The sequence below is a fragment of the Neomonachus schauinslandi genome, chromosome 9, assembly GCF_002201575.2.
Source record: "Neomonachus schauinslandi chromosome 9, ASM220157v2, whole genome shotgun sequence".
Taxonomy (NCBI): Eukaryota; Metazoa; Chordata; class Mammalia; order Carnivora; family Phocidae; genus Neomonachus; species Neomonachus schauinslandi.
The window spans coordinates 80,977,390-80,995,894 of record NC_058411.1 but is presented as its reverse complement, the minus strand read 5'-3'; the positions used below and the strand labels follow the sequence as shown (position 1 = coordinate 80,995,894).

Genomic DNA, 18,505 nt, shown 5'->3' with positions numbered 1-18,505 from the left:
ATAATTATGAATAGACCAAACCTCTTCTCAAATATGACTTAAAGAAACTTACCTCAAAGTTTTATGAATTGAGAAATCTGACTTCCTAATTCTTCCCCTGCCCACTGTCTCCATCTCAATATATATCCTATAGGTAATAACTAAATTACTATTTTTTAAAAAGATTTTATTTATTTGACAGAGCACAAGCAGGGGGAGAGGCAGGCAGAGGCAGAGGGAGAACCAGGCTCCCCGCTGAGCAAGGAGCCCGATGCAGGGCTCTATCCCAGGACCCTGGGATCATGACCTGAGCTGAAGGCAGACGCCTAATGACTGAGCCACCCAGGCGCCCCTCTATGCAGAATTTAAAACATTTTTTCAAAATTTTCATTGAGATTGAAATTAAAAATTTAGACAATATGCACCATCTCACAGGGACTTGTCATATATCACCCCTAGTTTCTTGGGCTCCTTTTACCTTCAGTCTTTTTGGCCGTGCTGTGCTCCACCTTCTTCTAGGAATTCCTGATACCTCAGTAATTAAGGCCTTGAAATTCCACCCATCTGCCACCAGTCTGGACTTAACCAGTGTCCCTGAGATGGTTTAAGCCTAAGTGTGTCCTCCAAATACCCAGTATATATGCAGCAACAGTCCCAAACTAGGAAACTAAGTCTTTATCTAAAGAGCCATAAGCAGTGTAGATAGGGAACACAGGTAGTATAGTTAAGTGTCATTTTTAGCTTGGTACAAAGGAGAACAGAGCGGGCAAGTGAGTGATCAGAAAGACCAGTTAAGGGCTACTTGGCTTTGGGGAGAATTGTGATTGCTTTAGCACGCAAATCTCTTGTTAGAATATGAACAACAAGGGAGCAGGTGGGCAGCTTTAAAAGTACATTCCAAACCAATTTGGTGTGCTTATTAGGCCTTCTTATTGTTAATATCAGACATCTTTAATTTTGACTATGGGATCATCATGTACTATCTCAAGTTATAGAATGCAAAATGTAGTTTAAATCTCTGCTGCCCCTTTTTAATCTTGACATGAGTCTTGTGTGGTCGGGGAGTTAGGGACAGAGGTTGAGCTGAACTCACAGATTACCCTGTTGACCTCATCATGTTAACGTCAGTATATTGACTCATATTGAATTTAGCATCTACTAAAACTCCCAAGCTTTTATTTCATGTACTGCTGTTATGACTCTTTTTCATCATCCTTGTTTGATTCAATTTAGGAGCCCAGATTAGTACTTCATTTTATCATTTTAATTCATCTAAATTTAACTAAAATGTTTTAGTTCTTTGTATCAATCTGTTAATTTTTTGGGGGGGAAGGATCCTGATTATGCCATGTAACATTACTGCTTTCTGTGATATTAACTATGTATCTTTTGTATTTCCATCTAAATTCTCAAAAAGAGTATTGAGTGGTACAGGAAGAGAAGAAGGTTGGAGATCTTGTTACTAGTGATCTGGTAATTGAGGTTAATTTACTAGTCAAAACCCTTTTGGAATAATTGTTAAATTATTAACTAGAACTCTCACTCAGGTCATTGTTTCTTTATCTTGTTTCCAAAAACATTTGGAGACATCGGATATTTTACTGAAAGTCAGATATACTATGTCTACTACATCTCCTAGGCTTACTGATATAAGAAAATAAGGAGAATCTGACATGATTTATTCTTAGTTCATCTGTGCTGGCTCCTAGTGATTAACTCTGGCCTTCCTGTCAATAATTAATTCTAGTGTCAGGTTGACCAATATGAATTTTGCTGTATTTTCCTTCTTCCTCTTTTCTGCGTCTCTAGTTCTGGTTCCTTTCCTATTCTACATAATTCCTTAAAGTTCTCCAGAGTTGGTCCAGAACAGTGCTTCTCACACTTCAATGTATAAGTGAATCTGATGGGGTTCTTGTTACAATGCAGGTTCTGATTCAGGAGGTCAGGGATGGGGCCTAAGATTCTGCATTTCTTTTTTCTTTTTTTTTAAGATTTTATTTATTTGTGAGAGAGAGCACTCAAGCAGGGGTAGCGGCAGGCAGAGGGAGAAGCAGGCTCCTTGCTGAGCACGGAACCTGATGTGGGACTTGATCCCAGGACCCTGGGATGACCTGAGCCGAAGGCAGCCACTTAACTGACTAAGCCACCCAGGCATCCCAGGTTCTGCATTTTTTTTTTTTTTAAAGATTTTATTTATTTATTTGACAGAGAGACACAGCAAGAGAGGGAACACAAGCAGGGGGAGTGGGAGAGGGAGAACCAGGCTTCCTGCCGAGCAGGGAGCCCGATGCGGGGCTCGATCCCAGGACCCTGGGACCATGACCTGAGCCGAAGGCAGACGCTTAATGACTGAGCCACCCAGGTGCCCCCCAGGTTCTGCATTTTTTTTTTTTTTAAAGATTTTATTTATTTATTTGAGACAGAGAGAATGAGAGACAGAGAGCATGAGAGGGAGGAGGGTCAGAGGGAGAAGCAGACTCCCTGCCGAGCAGGGAGCCCGATGCGGGACTCGATCCAGGGACTCCAGGATCATGACCTGAGCCGAAGGCAGTCGCTTAACCAACTGAGCCACCCAGGCGCCCAGGTTCTGCATTTTTAACAAACTACTAGATGCTATTGGTCCTCAGGCTGTTCACATTGACTAGAAGACTTGGTGTTCTAGATAAGAGTTCTAGATTTTAGTGCTCCTCTAGAGCAGGAAGGAGGTCTCTGGTGGAGGTCTCATCAGCATCTGTATCCTCTAACAGTTACCTTCCTCATTCCTTTATCTTCAATGTCTCTTGCTCCCAATGGCTCCTTGGCCTCCTTCTTTTGCATTTCTTGCCCTGTATTGCCTTTCTTCCTTCTTCGGTTCACAGGCTTCTTGGGAGAATAGTCTTAAATTTCATTCTTCCATTTTATCCTCTGCTGATTACTCCTCAATCAACAACTCTGATCATGTCACTCTCCTCTTTCTATCCCTTTCCTAGCTCCCCTTTCCTTCTGGCTCCTTCCAGTGACATTCTGCAACCTGGCTCCTGTTTCCCTCTCCAGCTCACTCATCTTACACTCCAGGAATTCCAGCCTACTTGTGGTTCCCAGGGTACATTCTATTTCCAGTCTTCTTGCCTTAGCTTTTATTATTCCTTTGTCCATAAAAACTCTTCCCTGCCTTATTAGCCTGGCTAATTTCTCTCAATTCCTTTCGCACTCAGAAACTTAGTATCTCAGGGGCGCTTGGGTGGCTCAGTCGTTGGGCGTCTGCCTTCGGCTCAGGCCATGATCCCAGGGTCCTGGGATCGAGCCCCACATCGGGCTCCCCTGCTCCATGGGAGGCCTGCTTCTCCCTCTCCCACTCCCCTTGCTTGTGTTCCCTCTCTCGCTGTGTCTCTGTCAAATAAATAAATAAAATCTTTAAAAAAAAAGAAACTTAATATCTCTATATTTATTACTTGTATGATTCAAGAATAATTGAAATGAGGGGTACTGGTGCTTTCCCTCTAAGCTGCAGCTATAACTGTAGAATTACTGGAAGGAGATGTTATTTTGACATGATGATGGTCAGTTGCACTGAAGGATTTTAAGGATACAAAGTCACTTGGTAAAATCTTATTTATTTATTTATATTTTTAAAAAAGATTTTGTTTATTGATTTGACAGCACAAGTGGGGGAGTGACAGGCAGAGGCAGAGGGAGAGGGAGAAGCAGGCTCCCCACTGAGCAAGGAGCCCAATGTGGGACTTGATTCCAGGGACCCCAGGATCATGACCCGAGCTGAAGGCAGTCGCTTGACCAACTGAGCCACCCAGACACCTATTTACTTATTTTTAAGTAGGCTCCTCACCCAGCATGGAGCCCAGCGTGGGGTGCTAACCCACAACCCTGAGATAAGACTGAGCTGAGATCAAGAGTCGGAAGCTTAACTGACTGAGCCACCCATAAATCTTATTTTTTAAAAAGGGAAAACTTAATCATCACTCTGTAAATGAAGAGGGAACAATATTTTTAATTAGTTTATCATTGTGTGAATTAGCCTAGCTGACCTATACAATATTCATTGACAAAGTTTCATGGGAATGAAGCAGTAAAATAAAAATGGTAAGTTTTATCTGATGAGAATATTTCACTAATGTGATCTGCAGAGACAGTGTGAATGGTAAGGTTTTCAGATGACAATTCAGAACTTTGACATCTTGCATTGTCCTGACCTTGGGAGCAGAGTGACAAGAGAGGGTTACATGTTGGCTTAGAGAGTGGCCTTCTACAAATCACTATAAACTAATGGGGGTTACTTCACAGTAACAGGGAATAGAGATGGAGAGCTGCCTGACAAGATGCAAATACTGAGGATTTGATGGATTATTAGCTGGTGAGTCAAACTAGACGCTCAGGACTTGAAATAAGTCCGAAATTTTTAATATAATTTTAAAATATTTCCCATAGCTGTGGTCATGAGCTCTCAGGCAACAAATGCAATTTGCCACCAGATGTGTCGTTGCTATGACACTTGCAGATACGAGAAGGGATGGTGAAAGGTGGAGATTGAAGTGCTAATAGATTTGAAACCTTATTTGCAAAATGATCTTAATGTGTGTGTTTCAGAGATAAGCCTTAATCCTTTGTACATAATAGGTATTCTGTAAATGTGTGTAGAGCAAATATAAAATATGTGAAATATTTAAAATTAAATGAAGCAAATAACCTTTGCTTTTCTTAAGGAATTGTTCTTTATGGTGTGGTTTTATGCCTGCTGGATCACACTGTGTCCTAGATTTCTGTGACTATAGAGAAAGGCATGCAAAAGAGAGTAAGAATTGTCAGCTTCATTAAGGATATAGCATGTGCTGATATAATTTCCTTTTCCCCAGGGATGTGGAACTGTTGATGAATTCCTTTCTAGCTGAAATGCCTGAGTGGGAGCTCTGGTCTCCATTCTTGTCACGGATTTCCTGGCCAGCCTGTTTCTGGGTAATGACTCTCTCAGTTTATGTTGCCTTTCAGCGTAATACATTTGTTCAAACCAAACTGTGTGTCTGGTGGGTTATACCACAAAACCAAGAACCCACAGCCAGAGCTAGAGGCAATATTTTCAATTATGAAAGCTCATAGTCATAATAGTCTATTTTGTGAAATAGTACTTGGCTATGCCAAACCTGTTTCTCTTTTGAGAATAATGTTCCTGGGATAAAAATAGGACTTCTGGTAAGATCAGTATTGGGTAGTGGGCCACAGGGCTCTAGAGTCAGAGAGTTGTGAGTTTAAGTCCTAGTTCAGCCACTTGCTAGCATTTTGTCCTTGGGCCCGCTTTTATTATTATTTTTTTTCAAAGATTTTATTGTTTGTTTGTTTATTTATTTGCCAGAGAGAGAGAGAGAGAGAGAGAGAGGGAACACAAGCAGGGGGAGACGCAGAGGGAGAAGCAGGCTTCCCGCCAAGCAGGGATCCTGATGCAGGACTCGATCCCAGGACCCTGGGATCATGACCTGAGCCAAAGGCAGAAGCTTAATTGACTGGGCCACCCGGGGTGTCCCTCAAAGATTTTATTTATTTATTTGACAGAAAGAGAGAGAGAAAGAGCATGAGCAAGGGGGAAAAGGCAGAGGGAGAGGGAGAAGCAGAACCCTCACTGAGCAGGGAACCTGAGGTGGGGCTTGATCCAGGAACCGTGTGATCATGACCTGAGCTGAAGGCAGACACTTAACTACCCAGGCGCCCCCAGCTTTTATTATTTTTAATTTTTTTAATTAATTATTTTTAAAATATTTTTTCCTCACTGTAAAATAGTAAAGAATTTTTTTGAAAGCATAGAAAGTTAAGAAAATGAATATTCATATAACATGAGCATTTTCTTATATAATTAAATATTCTTCGAAAGCATCATTTAATATATTTATATAGTATTCGATTATTCAGTCATTTAATCATTTTTAACATTTTTAGACATTATGGTGTTCCTTTTTTTTTTTTTAGGATACATCTATAATTTTATTACAAAACCATTCTTTTTGGCATTAGTTGGTTACAGTGATTGCAGGATACTGTGAGTGTGGCAGAGCAGCCCTAATGTAACACTGCATTCCCTGCTTCCTGGACCCAAATTTAAGTTACCTTATACCCATTACGCACAAGTAACCAGCGTTCGTTAATGCTGCAACTTCTGACGCATATTCCCTTTAGGGAGGAGCTGATGCTAAGGGATTAGAGTAAATGTTGATAAGGCTACAAAAGTTCCTTCATGGGACTTGTTGTTTCTTCTCCCTCCCCCCAAATTACTTTGCTTTAAAAGAATCAAATAACTAGTCTGAATAGCAGCGCACCCAAGAAGCGCACCCAAGAAGCATCACACTTTTTTTTTTTTTTTAAGATTTTATTTATTTATTTGACAGAGAGAGACACAGCAAGAGAGGGAACACAAGCAGGGGGAGTGGGAGATGGAGAAGCAGGCTTCCCGCCGAGCAGGGAGGCCGATGCGGGGTGATGCGGGGCTCGATCCCAGGACCCTGAGATCATGACCTGAGCTGAAGGCAGACGCTTAACGACTGAGCCACCCAGGCGCCCCGAAGCATCACACTTAGTTCTTGTTAAAAAGCAGTACCTGTGCAATGCACGTTTTACACCGCAGGCAAAAGGGAATGATCGCTTTAGTTTTAAACTCTGGCATTAGAGTCTCTTAAAAAAATAAAAGCATTCCATCGAGTTCTTCCAGATGGTGTTATTGCTGTACATGTGTTGGTGGGTCACTCTCTGTGCTGTGTTTGCTTTGAAGGGATCTTCCAATATATCTCCAATATTCCTTTCTTACAGTGTCCTTTTCTTTAGCTAAAATTTCACACAACTCTAATGCTTTATTAAAAATGTCCTTCTTGTTGTCACATTGGTTTTCTAGCATGTCTTCATAGATATCCACGAGAAAGGCAATTAGGTAGGGGGAACTGTGACTCGGTTGTAAATCAAGTAACTGATTTAACGGATTTGGATATTCGGAAAGACCACGATCCTGTAAAATCCCTTTCAAATAGTTCCGTGCATTTTCATTATGTGGTACTAGTTTGATCATTTCTAGAGTGTACTGGACTTCTCTCTCCAGTATAGCACGATCATTGTAGCCAGTGGTGTTAGAAATTATGAAGTACCGGGGCACCTGGGTGGCTCAGTTGGTTAAGCGACTGCCTTCGGCTCAGGTCATGATCCTGGAGTCCGGGGATCGAGTCCCGCATCGGGCTCCCTGCTCAGCAGGGAGTCTGCTTCTCCCTCTGACCCTCCTCCCTCTCACACTCTCTGTCTCTCATTCTCTCTCTCACAAATAAATAAAACTTTAAAAAAAAAAAAAAAGAAATTACGAAGTACCTTTGGTTCCAGACAGTTATTTCTCACATCCTCTTTAAGAAGTTGGTCTACATACTGCAGCTCATTATCCCAAAGTTTAAATTCCTGCATCCTGATTAAGAATATCAGCAATAAGGGCGCCTGGGTGGCTCAGTCGGTTAAGCGACTGCCTTCGGCTCAGGTCATGATCTTGGAGTCCTGGGATCGAGTCCCGCATCGGGCTCCCTGCTCGGCGGGGAACCTGCTTCTCCCTCTGACCCTACCCCCTCTCATGAGCTCTCTCTCTCTCTCATTCTGTCTCAAATAAATAAAATCTTTAAAAAAAAAAAAAGAATATCAGCAATAAACTCAAGCTCCTGAGATGGATCTTTTAGCTATTCCACTAATAACTCGCCTGTGATGCCAAAGTTGATAGTTTTGGGGCTGTTCCTCAATTATTGCAGTGATGTAGTTCATTTCCTCATGTAGATCTTTTTAAGTGACTTTAAGAGAACTCTCTGAAAATGCCACACTGTATAATTGGCTGCATTTAACTCAATAGCATCTCTGGTTAGTTTAAAAGCTCGTTCACTTCTTTCATCACGCTGCAGGACAGCCCGGAAATAATCAAAAACTTCTCTATAAATTTTTCACTGCAAATTATCTGGACCACTGGATTGGGGCCATCATTCTGCGGCACTGGATCTACATCAGCCCATTCTGCTCTGTCCCTGTACAGGACGTAAGTGGGCGAGTCCAGGCTCAGGAACCCATCGTCCATAGGGGACGCCACCGCTTCTCGGGGCTCAGCTGCCATAGCTTCTTCCTGCTGCTGCTGGGGCGGCGGAGGGTGCGGCTGGGGCGGTGGTGGCTCCGGCTGCCCGGACTTTCTGCCTTGCGCAGCCTCTCCGACCCCCTCAGTGGCCGCCATCTCGCCTTGGCCCGCAACCCATTATGGTGTTTCTTGGTTAAACCATGATAAATAGTGCTGTGACAGATACCTTTTAATTAAAAAAAAAAATCTTTGTCCAGTTTTCTTTTTCCATGAGGTAGTTTCTTAGGAAGGGTGTTCTAGAGTTTTGTTTGTACATTTTTATTTATTATTTCATGCAAGTGCTAGTGGGGGCGGGGCAAAGGGAGAGGGAGAGAATCTCAAGCAGACTCCCTAATGAGCGCTGACTGCTGAGCCAGATGCAGGCTGATCCCATGACCCTGAGAGCCTGACCTGAGCCAAAACCAAGAGTCAGACACTAAACTGACTGAGCCACCCAGGTGTCCCTGTTTGTACATTTTTAAAAAAGATTTTATTTATTTATATTTTTATTTATTTATTTTTATTTATTTATTTTTTAAAGATTTTATTTATTTATTTGCCAGAGAGAGAGATAGCGAGAGCAGGAACACAAGCAGGGGGAGTGGGAGAGCGAGAAGCAGGCTTCCTGCCGAGCAGGGAGCCCGATGTGGGGCTCGATCCCAGGACCCTGGGATCATGACCTGAGCGGAAGGCAGACGCTTAACGACTGAGCCACCCAGGGGCCCTATATTTTTATTTATTTTTTTAAAAGATTTTATCTATATATTTGTCAGAGAGAGAGAGAGAACAAACAGAGGGAGAAGCAGGCTCTCCAATGTGGGACTCCATCCCAGGATCCTGGGATCATGACCTGAGCCAAAGGCAGACACCTAACGGACTGAGCCACCCACGCATCTCAATAGATTTTATTTATTTATGAGAGGGAGGGCACATGCATGCCCGCGAGCACCCCCTAAAAAGGGGGGGCAGTAGGAGAAGCAGACTCCTCGCTGAGCAGGGAGCCCAATGTGGGACTCTATCCCAGGATCCCGGGATCATGACCTGAGCCGAAGTTAGATGCTTAAACGACTGAGCCACCCAGGCACTCGTGTTTATACATTTTTAATAGTAGCTTTTGAAACTCTTGATAACCAAAAGCAGAGTAAAGGGTAAGTAATTTAACTGAGCTTCAGTTTTCTTATTTATCCGTATCCTAATGGTGGGAGGATATGGGCTAATATATGCAAAACACATAGCAGAATGCCTGGCACATATTCTTAATGTTTTAGTCTTTGCTTTAACATATCTGTTGTCCACACCGTATCATTAAGTGCTCAACCACCTTCACTATCTGTTTAAATTTTTTATTTTTAAAATTTTTTATTTTATTTTATTTAAGATTTTATTTATTTGCGAGAGAGACAATGAGAGACAGAGAGCATGAGAGGGAGGAGGGTCAGAGGGAGAAGCAGACTCCCCGCCGAGCAGGGAGCCCGATGCGGGACTTGATCCCGGGACTCCAGGATCATGACCTGAGCCGAAGGCAGTCGCTTAACCGACTGAGCCACCCAGGCGCCCCACTATCTGTTTAAAAAAAAAGGAAAATAAACGTTTATTGAGTTGTGTTTATTGTGAGACAAAATTTGTATGTGTGAATATCTAGCGTAATGCTTTTTTTTTTTGAAAACTGCCTTAAAAAAAATCTATGAAAGTGAAAGGTAGGGGGAAAAGACAGTGCTGTGTTAGTAAAAAGTATTTCTTTGAATTAAATAACAATGGACAGGATATTACTGTTCATTGAAAGTTAGGCCCAACTGGCCCATTGTATCTCTATTGGTTTTAATGTAGTGTCAAAGCTTGTAATTGACAACTCTGTGAATTTAATGTGTGTTTCAGTTATATGAGCGTTGGCTGATGAGACAAGCAAGAGAGACAGAGAGGGATCAATATTCTTGATACCCCAAATTGTCTGTGTAATGAATATAATTTGAGGGCTGTGAGCCACCTCAAAAGAAGGCATAAAATGGTAATTTTAATAAATGAATCAGGGAATAATGAAATCTCATGTCTGCTGTTTTCCACCCTCACACAAGTTACTGCACAGAGCATGGCTGCATTAGTTTCTTAGGGCTGCGGTCACGGATTACCACAAACTGAGTGGTTTAAAATAAGAGAAATTCGTTCTCTCACAGTTCAGGATGCCAGACGTCTAAAATCAAGGTGTTGACAGCGTTGGCTCCTTCTGGAGGCCCCCAGGGGGACATGGTCCATGCCTCTCTTCTACCTCGTGATGGCTCCCACATCCTTGGGGTTTCTTGGTTTGTAGCAGCATCGCTCTGGTTTCTGCCTCTGTCTTCCTAGGGCCTTCTTCCCTGTGTCTCTTCTGTCTGTGTGTCTGCTCCTGAAAAGAACACTGGTCATTGGATTTGAGGCCCCACTCTAATCCAGTATGGCCTCATTGTTCACAAGTTCAAATAGAAACTCACCATCTCCCCTTCCTCCCCATACCCTGCTAGCTTCTCTAACCATAACTTTATCAAATTGTTTTCCTTAGCTAACTGGTTTCCCCTTGCTTATTGGATTTGTTTTAACTTTTCTTCTTGGCTCTACCCTACCTACCCAAGATGATATTTTACTGTAAGAAATTGGATTCTTTGACCTTCTGATAACTTTAATTCCCCTCTCTACACTGTTACTCCTACATGGAAGGCCTTCTCTCTCTTCATCTAAGTAAATCTCTTTAGCTTGCTCACTCTTTTTTTTTAAGAGACGAAGGAGAGGGGTAGAGGGAGAGAGAATCTTAATTAGGCTCCACACCCAGCACGGAGGCCAATGCTGGCAACTCTGAGATCATGACCTGAGCCAAAATCAAGAGTTGGACACTTAACTGACTGAGCCACCCGGGTACCCCAGTAAATCTCATTTCTAAGAGCAGGGAGTGTGCTTTATACTTTTTTTTTTCCTGTGGCATTAGCCCATTGGTAGCACATAATATGTGCTCAATAGACATTCTGATTAACTTTCTGATAAAGTTGAAGGGTGTAGATAGACTCTGGTGTGGAAAGAAAACCAAATAATGGTTTTATGTGCTTGAATCCCAAAACTCAAGCTGCTTGAGAATCAGTCTCTCTTAACCAACTGAGCCACCTAGGCGCCCAGAATCAGTCTCTCTTGATAGCTTAAATGGTTTAGGTTGACTCTTGTTTTCTCTTTTTTTTTTTTTTTTAAACATCTACCTAATACTGTATTTTAGTCTCATTCTGGTGCTATAGCCTTTTTTGGCTCAAAAATAGCATAAGGAGATGCTCCTGGCATCAGTTAGTAGTGTCAATACCAAGTTCAGTGTTTGTTTTTTACATTTTTTTTTTTAAGATTTTATTTATTTATTTGTCAGAGAGAGAGCGTGCACAAGCAGGGGGAGCAGCAGGTAGAGCAGGCAAGGGAGAAGCAGGCTCCTAGCTGAGCAAGGAGCCCGATGCGGGGCTCCATGCCCAACCGACTGAGCCACCCAGAGGTCCGTGAGTTCAGGGTTTGGAAGATAAATTATTATTAGTGGTGCAATTTCTGAACACATAAATAGAACCAGCTTTGTACTTTCGTTTTTTCATTATTATCATCATTGTTACATAGCTGGGGAAGATTTAAAGGGTTTTTTTTTTTTTTTTTAAGATTTTATTTTATTTTTTTAAGATTTTATTTATTTATTCATTTGAGAGAGAGAGAGAGAAACAGCATGAGAGGGGATAGGGTTAGAGGGAGAAGCAGGCTCCCCGCCGAGCCGGGAGCCCGATGTGGGACTCGATCCCAGGACTCCAGGATCATGACCTGAGCCGAAGGCAGTCGCTTAACCAACTGAGCCACCCAGGCGCCCCAAAGATTTTATTTTTTTGACAGAGGGAGACACAGTGAGAGAAGGAACACAAGCAGGGGGAGTGGGAGAGGGTGAAGCAGGCTTCCCACGGAGCAGGGAGCCCGATGTGAGGCTCGATCCCTGGACCCTGGGATCATGACCTGAGCCGAAGGCAGACGCTTAATGACTGAGCCACCCAGGCGCCCTGATTTAAAGGGTTTTCTCGGGCGCCTGGGTGGCTCAGTTGGTTAAGCGACTGCCTTCGGCTCAGGTCATGATCCTGGAGTCCCGGGATCGAGTCCCGCATCGGGCTCCCTGCTCGGCGGGGAGTCTGCTTCTCCCTCTGACCCTCCCCCCTCTCATGCTCTCTCTCTCATTCTCTCTCAAATAAATAAAATAAAAAAACCTTAAAAAAAAAAAAGTTTAAAAAAAAAAAAATAAAGGGTTTTCTCATCTAGTCTTCTACCTCTTCAAAAAGGAGAAGGCCTATGGCAACACCGACTGCTTCCTCTCCCTTGGGTTCTGTCTTATTCCAGTAAGCTCCACAGTTGTAAACCTGAAGGGACATATATGCCAAATGTAGTCTGGGGTCCCTGAGGAGGTTGGTCAAGCCCATCCATGGCCTGGTGGACCTCCATTCCAATTCAGGTTTCTTACCATTAACAGGCCCAGAGCCCTTAAGTGGGTCAGGAGCAGATTTATGTTTCTGGTTTTTCATGAACAAAAGGGTGAGGATCAGTAGATTTTCTTTTGTCTGGGTTACATTGAATACTCGGGTATGTGTGGTATTCATGGCTAGAATAATGAGTCGATATTTGCTAAGCAAATTGACCAATGCCTGGCACATAGTAAATGCTATGAATATGTTTGAAAAGAAAATAAAAACTGTAAATTGCAGTCGCAGAGTGTATCATTCCATAATGCTGCACTCCAAAGAGTTCTCTTCTTAGCATTTCTACAGGCTCTCAATGGGCTGGGACTCCTCTCCCCAGCCTTCCATTCACTCCTCTTGTCAGATTTTTGTCTTAGGTCAGTTAACTTTCATTAACTGTAACTTTCTGCAAATGGGGACTGTGGTCACAGAGCAGTCCCTTTGGTTTCAGTGCAATTTCTCCGTAGAAGCCCGCAAAAACCCCGTATCAGAGACTGATGTTAGGTGATATTCTTACAAAATAAGTTGATAAATACTGCTCTGTTTTCTAGCTTGGAGCCCCCCAAAACAGCTTAATTCTTTTTTGCCTCTATATTCACAGAAAAGAGACCTTGTAAGTTTTTTTTTTTTTTTTTTTTTAAGATTTAAAAAATTTATTCACTTGAGAGAAAGCGAGAGCACGAGAAGGGGGAAGTTCAGGGGGAAGTTCAGAGGGAGAGGGAGAAACCGACACCCCGCTGAGTGGGGAGCCCGATGTGGGGCTCGATCCCAGGACCCCGGGATCATGACCTGAGCTGAAGGCAGATGCTTAACTGACTGAGCCACCCAAGCTCCAAGACCTTTTAAATCTTAAGGGCAGTGGTATGCTGGTAAGTGTTTAACAACTGGCTTTTTCTGGGGAAAAAAGCCGTGTTGTGTTTGCCAGTTTTCGTGGTATAGATACTCCCACCCTGGCCAAGCTACCAGTGAAGTGGAGTTGGGAAGGGATGTGTATGTTAGCTCTCCTGAGCTGGGAGCTGGGAGCAGGCTCCTGCATGCCACTGTTAAATGAAGGATTAAGGGGATGTGCCTTAGGCCCCATCCACGGAAAGTCTGTGCAGATGCTGAGTAGCTCTTTTTAATATTATTTGTTCACCTGCCATGGACAAGCACTGCTGTATGTACTGGGGATGTAGGAGTGAATCATATGGAGTCTCTGCCTTCATGGAGCCAACATCTATTCAAAGCTATTCAGAAGTTTCCAATTTCAACTTCTAGGGACCTTAGCATTCTCATGTCAAGGTCCCATACCACTTTAATTTTTAAATGAGGAAAATAGCCTGGGCTCATTGCAACTTTCCTGGGTGTGAAGCAGGACTGTGGGGGAGGTGGAATTGCTCTCTGGATTGTCTCCCTCTTGGAGGTGCAGAGACTCTAAACCTTGCAATGCCCAGAACATTGGCAGTGTGCCATGAGGGGTGGAGATTAAAGACCAGAGAAGGGGAGCCTGGGTGCTCAGTCGCTAAGCGTTTGCCTTCGGCTCAGGTCATGATCCGAGGGTCTTGGGATTGGGTCCCACGCTGGGCTCCCTGCTCCGCTGGAAGCCTGCTTCTCCCTCTTCCACTCCTCCTGCTTGTGTTCCCTCTCTCGCTGTCTCTCTGTCAAATAAAAATAAATAATAATAAAATCTTTAAAAAAATATAAAGAGCAGAGAAGATAATGGTCTTGTTCATAGTTCTACTTACTAGTTCCCTAACTAATCCAGAGGAGGTGACTATTGATTACTGTTAATTGCCCTATTAATAGTTACTTACTTGGAAGTTTACAGCGTGGACAAGCTTCTGGCAACAGAAGGCATGTCAAAGAATTTCAAAAGCCTATATCCTCAAGAAGGATAAGGGATTGGAGAACCTACTGATGGCAGTGCTCAGAGAGAAGGATGACCCACAGCCTTGTTTGGAAGAGGGTTTAGGATTCTTGGTGAAGAACCTCAAATCTCTGCTATGGAAAATCACTGGGCCAGGCTTACTAACAGGTGGTGTGATTTGAAGGGGTGAGATTTTCCTTTAGGAAGGTATGTCCTCAGGAAATTCAAAAGCTTTAGATAAGCAAAAGCAGAAAAGAGAATTTTTTAAAATTTTGAAATTAAGTGTTTGATGCTGCCTAAGTCCTGCTCAGGGTTGCAGGGCTCTGCAGAACCTCTGCCCATGCTGTTTCTCACCCATTGAGTGAATGATTGATTCTCATGCAGTATCCAGCACTGCTGCTGCTTGCTCAGCATCATGATCTCAGCAGAGGTAGATTGTGGACCATTCACTTCTCTGTTTGTCTGGAATATGCATTGCCCCACTCGGGCCCAGGCCATCTGGATCTTCCTTAGAAGCAAACGCCTACACATTTCTCATACTGTGGTTTGGATTTTAATTCTTGACTGTGCTATCTTTAGCCAAATGAAGAAAACCCTGGCCCTGTTCTAGTACGGGGACCCCTTGCAGCTGCTTTGGAATGACCAGGGTGTTTCCAAGTATGGGTTTTGGTTTACCTATATCACAGTCATCTTGTGGTGGTTCTTGAAAATACTCATTCCTATGATGTGCCCCAAACCTACTGAACCAGAGTCTCTGGAGTGGGATCTAGGAATGTGTATTTTTTACAAGTTTCTCGGGTGATTTACAGGCACACTGAAGTTGGAGAACCACCAGTTTAGACTCAGTCTAAGTTCCCCTGGGATCCAACCTGCTTCCCATTAGAACAGATGCAGCCTGCCTGACCCTGCAGGTAAGCCTGGGAAAGGTCTGGAGCCTTATTTTTCCATTTAAATTAGGATACCCACACAATCTGGTAGGCCAGTAAGGACAAAGCCCCTTCCCAAGGGTCACCGTTACATGACACACTGCTGCTCAGACCCAGGTCAGTTAGCCATTAAAGCTGAAGGTGAAGGTAATAATTTTGTTTTCAGCAGCTAAAGTTTAACTCTATGATTATGATTATGTGATGAAACCCAGACATTTGCATGGTAGTTGGCAAAAAGGAGGTCAATATGAGTAAACACTTACTACGCGCTTGACTCCTGCTGTCACTCTAATGTTTACGTGCCATGGGTGGCTTCTCTCAACTTGGTCACATTTTTTGTTTCAAGTTTTTATCTAAATTCCAGTTAGTTAACATACCTTATAAATTAATTTCAGGTGTGCAATATAATGATTCAACACTTCCATACATCAACCAGTGCTCATCATGACAAGTGCACTCCTTAATCCCCATCATCTATTTCACCCATCCCCCTACCCACCTCCCCTCTGGTAATCACCAGTTTGTTCTTGATAATTAAGAATCTGTGTCTTCGGGCGCCTGGGTGACTCAGATGGTTAAGCGTCTGCCTTCGGCTCAGGTCATGATCCCAGGGTCCTGGGATCGAGTCCCGCGTCGGGCTCTCTGCTCCTTGGGAGCCTGCTTCTTTCTCCCTCTGCCTCTCTCTCTGTCTCTCATGAATAAATAAGTAAAGTCTTAAAAAAAAAAAAAAAAGAATCTGTGTCTTCAAACTGAGGGTTGCTGGGGTGGGGAGTGGGTGGGGGGATGGGGTAACTGGGTGATGGAAATTAAGGAGGGCTCAAGATGTAATGAGCACTCTGTGTTATAAGACTGATGAATGACTGAACTCTACGTCTGAAACTAATAATACACTATATGTTAATTAATTGAATTTAAATTAAACATAAAATAGATTAAAGAGATTCATAAAAAAAGAATCTGTTCCTTGGTTTCTCTGTCTCATTTTTACTTTGCTTATTTGTTTTGTTTCTTAAATTCCACATATGAGTGAATTCATATGGTATCTGTCTTTCTCTGACTTACTTCACTAGCTCCATCCACGTCGTTGCAAATGACAAGATTTCATTTTTTTTTTTTTATGGCTGAGTAATATTCCATTCTATGTGTATCACCTCTTTATCCATTCATCAGTTGATGGAGAGTTGGGCTGTTTCCGTATCTTGGCTATTGTAGATAATGCTGCTATAAACATAGAGGTGCATGTATCCATTTGTATTAGTATTTTTGTATTCTTTGGGTACTTAGTAGTGCAATTGCTGAATTGTAGGGTAGTTCTATTTATAACTTTTTGAGGAACCTTTTACTGTTTTCCAGAGTGGCTGCACCAGTTTGCATTCCCACCAACAGTGCAAGAGGGTTCCCTATCTCTACATCCTTGCTAACTCCTGTTCCTTGTGTTGTTGATTTCAGCCATCCTGACAGGCATGAGGTGATAACCTCATTGTGGTTTTGATTTGCATTTCCCTGGTGATGATTGATGTTGGGCATCTTTTCATGTGTCTGTTGGCCATCTATGTCTTTGGAAAATGTCCAGATGTTTTTCAATTGGATTATTTGATTTTTCAGTGTTGAGTTTTAGAAGTTCTTTATATATTATGGATATTAACCCTTTATTAGATATTTCCTTTGCAAATATCTTATCCCATTCTGTAGGTTGTCTTCTAGTTTTGTTGATTGTTTTCTTTGCTGTTTAGAAGCTTTTTTTTTTTTTTAACGTAGTCCTAGTAGTTCATTTTGCTTTTGTTTCCCTTGCCTCAGGAGACATGTCTAGAAAGAAGTTGCTCCAGCCGATGTCGAAGAAATTACTGCCTGTGCTCTCTTCTAGGATTGTTACAGTTGCAGGTCTCACATTTAGGTCTTTAATCCATTTTGAAATTATTTTTGTGTATGGTGTAAGAAAGTGGTCCAGTTGTAGCTGTCCAGTTTTCCCAGCATCATTTATTGAAGGGACTTTTTTCCCTTTGGATATTCTTTCCTGCTTTGTCGAAGATTAACTGATCATATAATTGTGGAATCATTTCTGGGTTTTCTATTCTGTTCCATTGCTATTTTTGTGCTAGTACCATACTGTGTTGATCACTTCAGCTTTGTAATATAACCTGAAGTCTGGAATTGTGATGCCTCCAGCTTTGCTTTGCTTTTCAAGGTTGCTTTGGCTATTTGGAGTTGTTGCTTTAAATTCTTCATTAAGCATGTTACCTATGTCTGTTTCATTTAGCTATCTGGCCGTATCCTTTTCTTACTCTTCATTTGGGATAAATTCCTCTGTGTTCACATTTTGTCTAAGTCTTTGTCTTCTTATGGGGGTTAGAAAAGCCAGTTACATCTCCTGTTCCTGAAAGTAATGGTTGTGTGAAGAACATGTCATGTAGTGCCCAGGGCCTGGTGCTTCAGGGGATGTCTCTCGCATGTGCTGCATGTGTTCTGCTGTTGTGTTTTGGCTGCTCTTCCCTCAGGCCAGTCATCCGCAGAGGCTCTCCTTGCTTGCTGTGGGTAGTGTTTGGTCCCTGGCCTGAAAGTGGCAAGTTTTAACTAGTGTGCTCTGGGGCGCCTGGGTGGCTCAGTTGGTTAAGCGACTGCCTTCGGCTCAGGTCATGATCCTGGAGTCCCTGGATCGAGTCCCGCATCGGGCTCCCTGCTCGGCAGGGAGTCTGCTTCTCCCTCTCCCACTCCCTGTTTGTGTTCCCTCTCTCGCTGTGTCTTTCTCTGTCAAATAAATAAATAAAATCTTTAAAAAACAAAAACAAAAACTAGTGTGCTCTGGTCTGCTTATGATATGAGACCTGACACCACCTCCACGAGAACTAAGGCCCTGCAGAACTCTCTGGGTGTTGAGAGACGTGGTGTGGGCAGGGGTTTGTGCTGGTCTTCTGGGGGTGGGGCTCGCTGCCTTGGGACTGAGGCAAGTGTGACTGAGAAGGGCAGTCCCAGCAGAGTGCAAGGGGGTAGGGCTTGGTGTATGCAAGTTAGGCAGCCAGTGTTGGTGCTGTGCTGCTTCCTGCAGGTGGCTCTTTGTTTATGCTGAGGGGTGGGGGAGAGAAATGGCCCTGGCCTTCTCCTTTGTTTCTGGAGATAGATCTTAGTGAAAGCTGCCTCTCAGGGACATCTCCAAGGGAAGAGCAGATAATCTCTCCAC

The 18,505-nt window shown here is 43.0% G+C and overlaps 1 protein-coding gene and 1 pseudogene across 1 annotated transcript in view; one reads left to right on the top strand and one right to left on the bottom strand.

Annotated features, from left to right (window-relative positions):
- GPR176 (G protein-coupled receptor 176) overlaps positions 1 to 18,505 on the top strand; it is a 119,703-nt gene that overhangs the window by 18,333 nt on the left and 82,865 nt on the right. The gene's annotated exons all lie outside the window — the stretch shown is intronic.
- Positions 6,671 to 8,194, bottom strand: LOC110585348 (annotated as a pseudogene).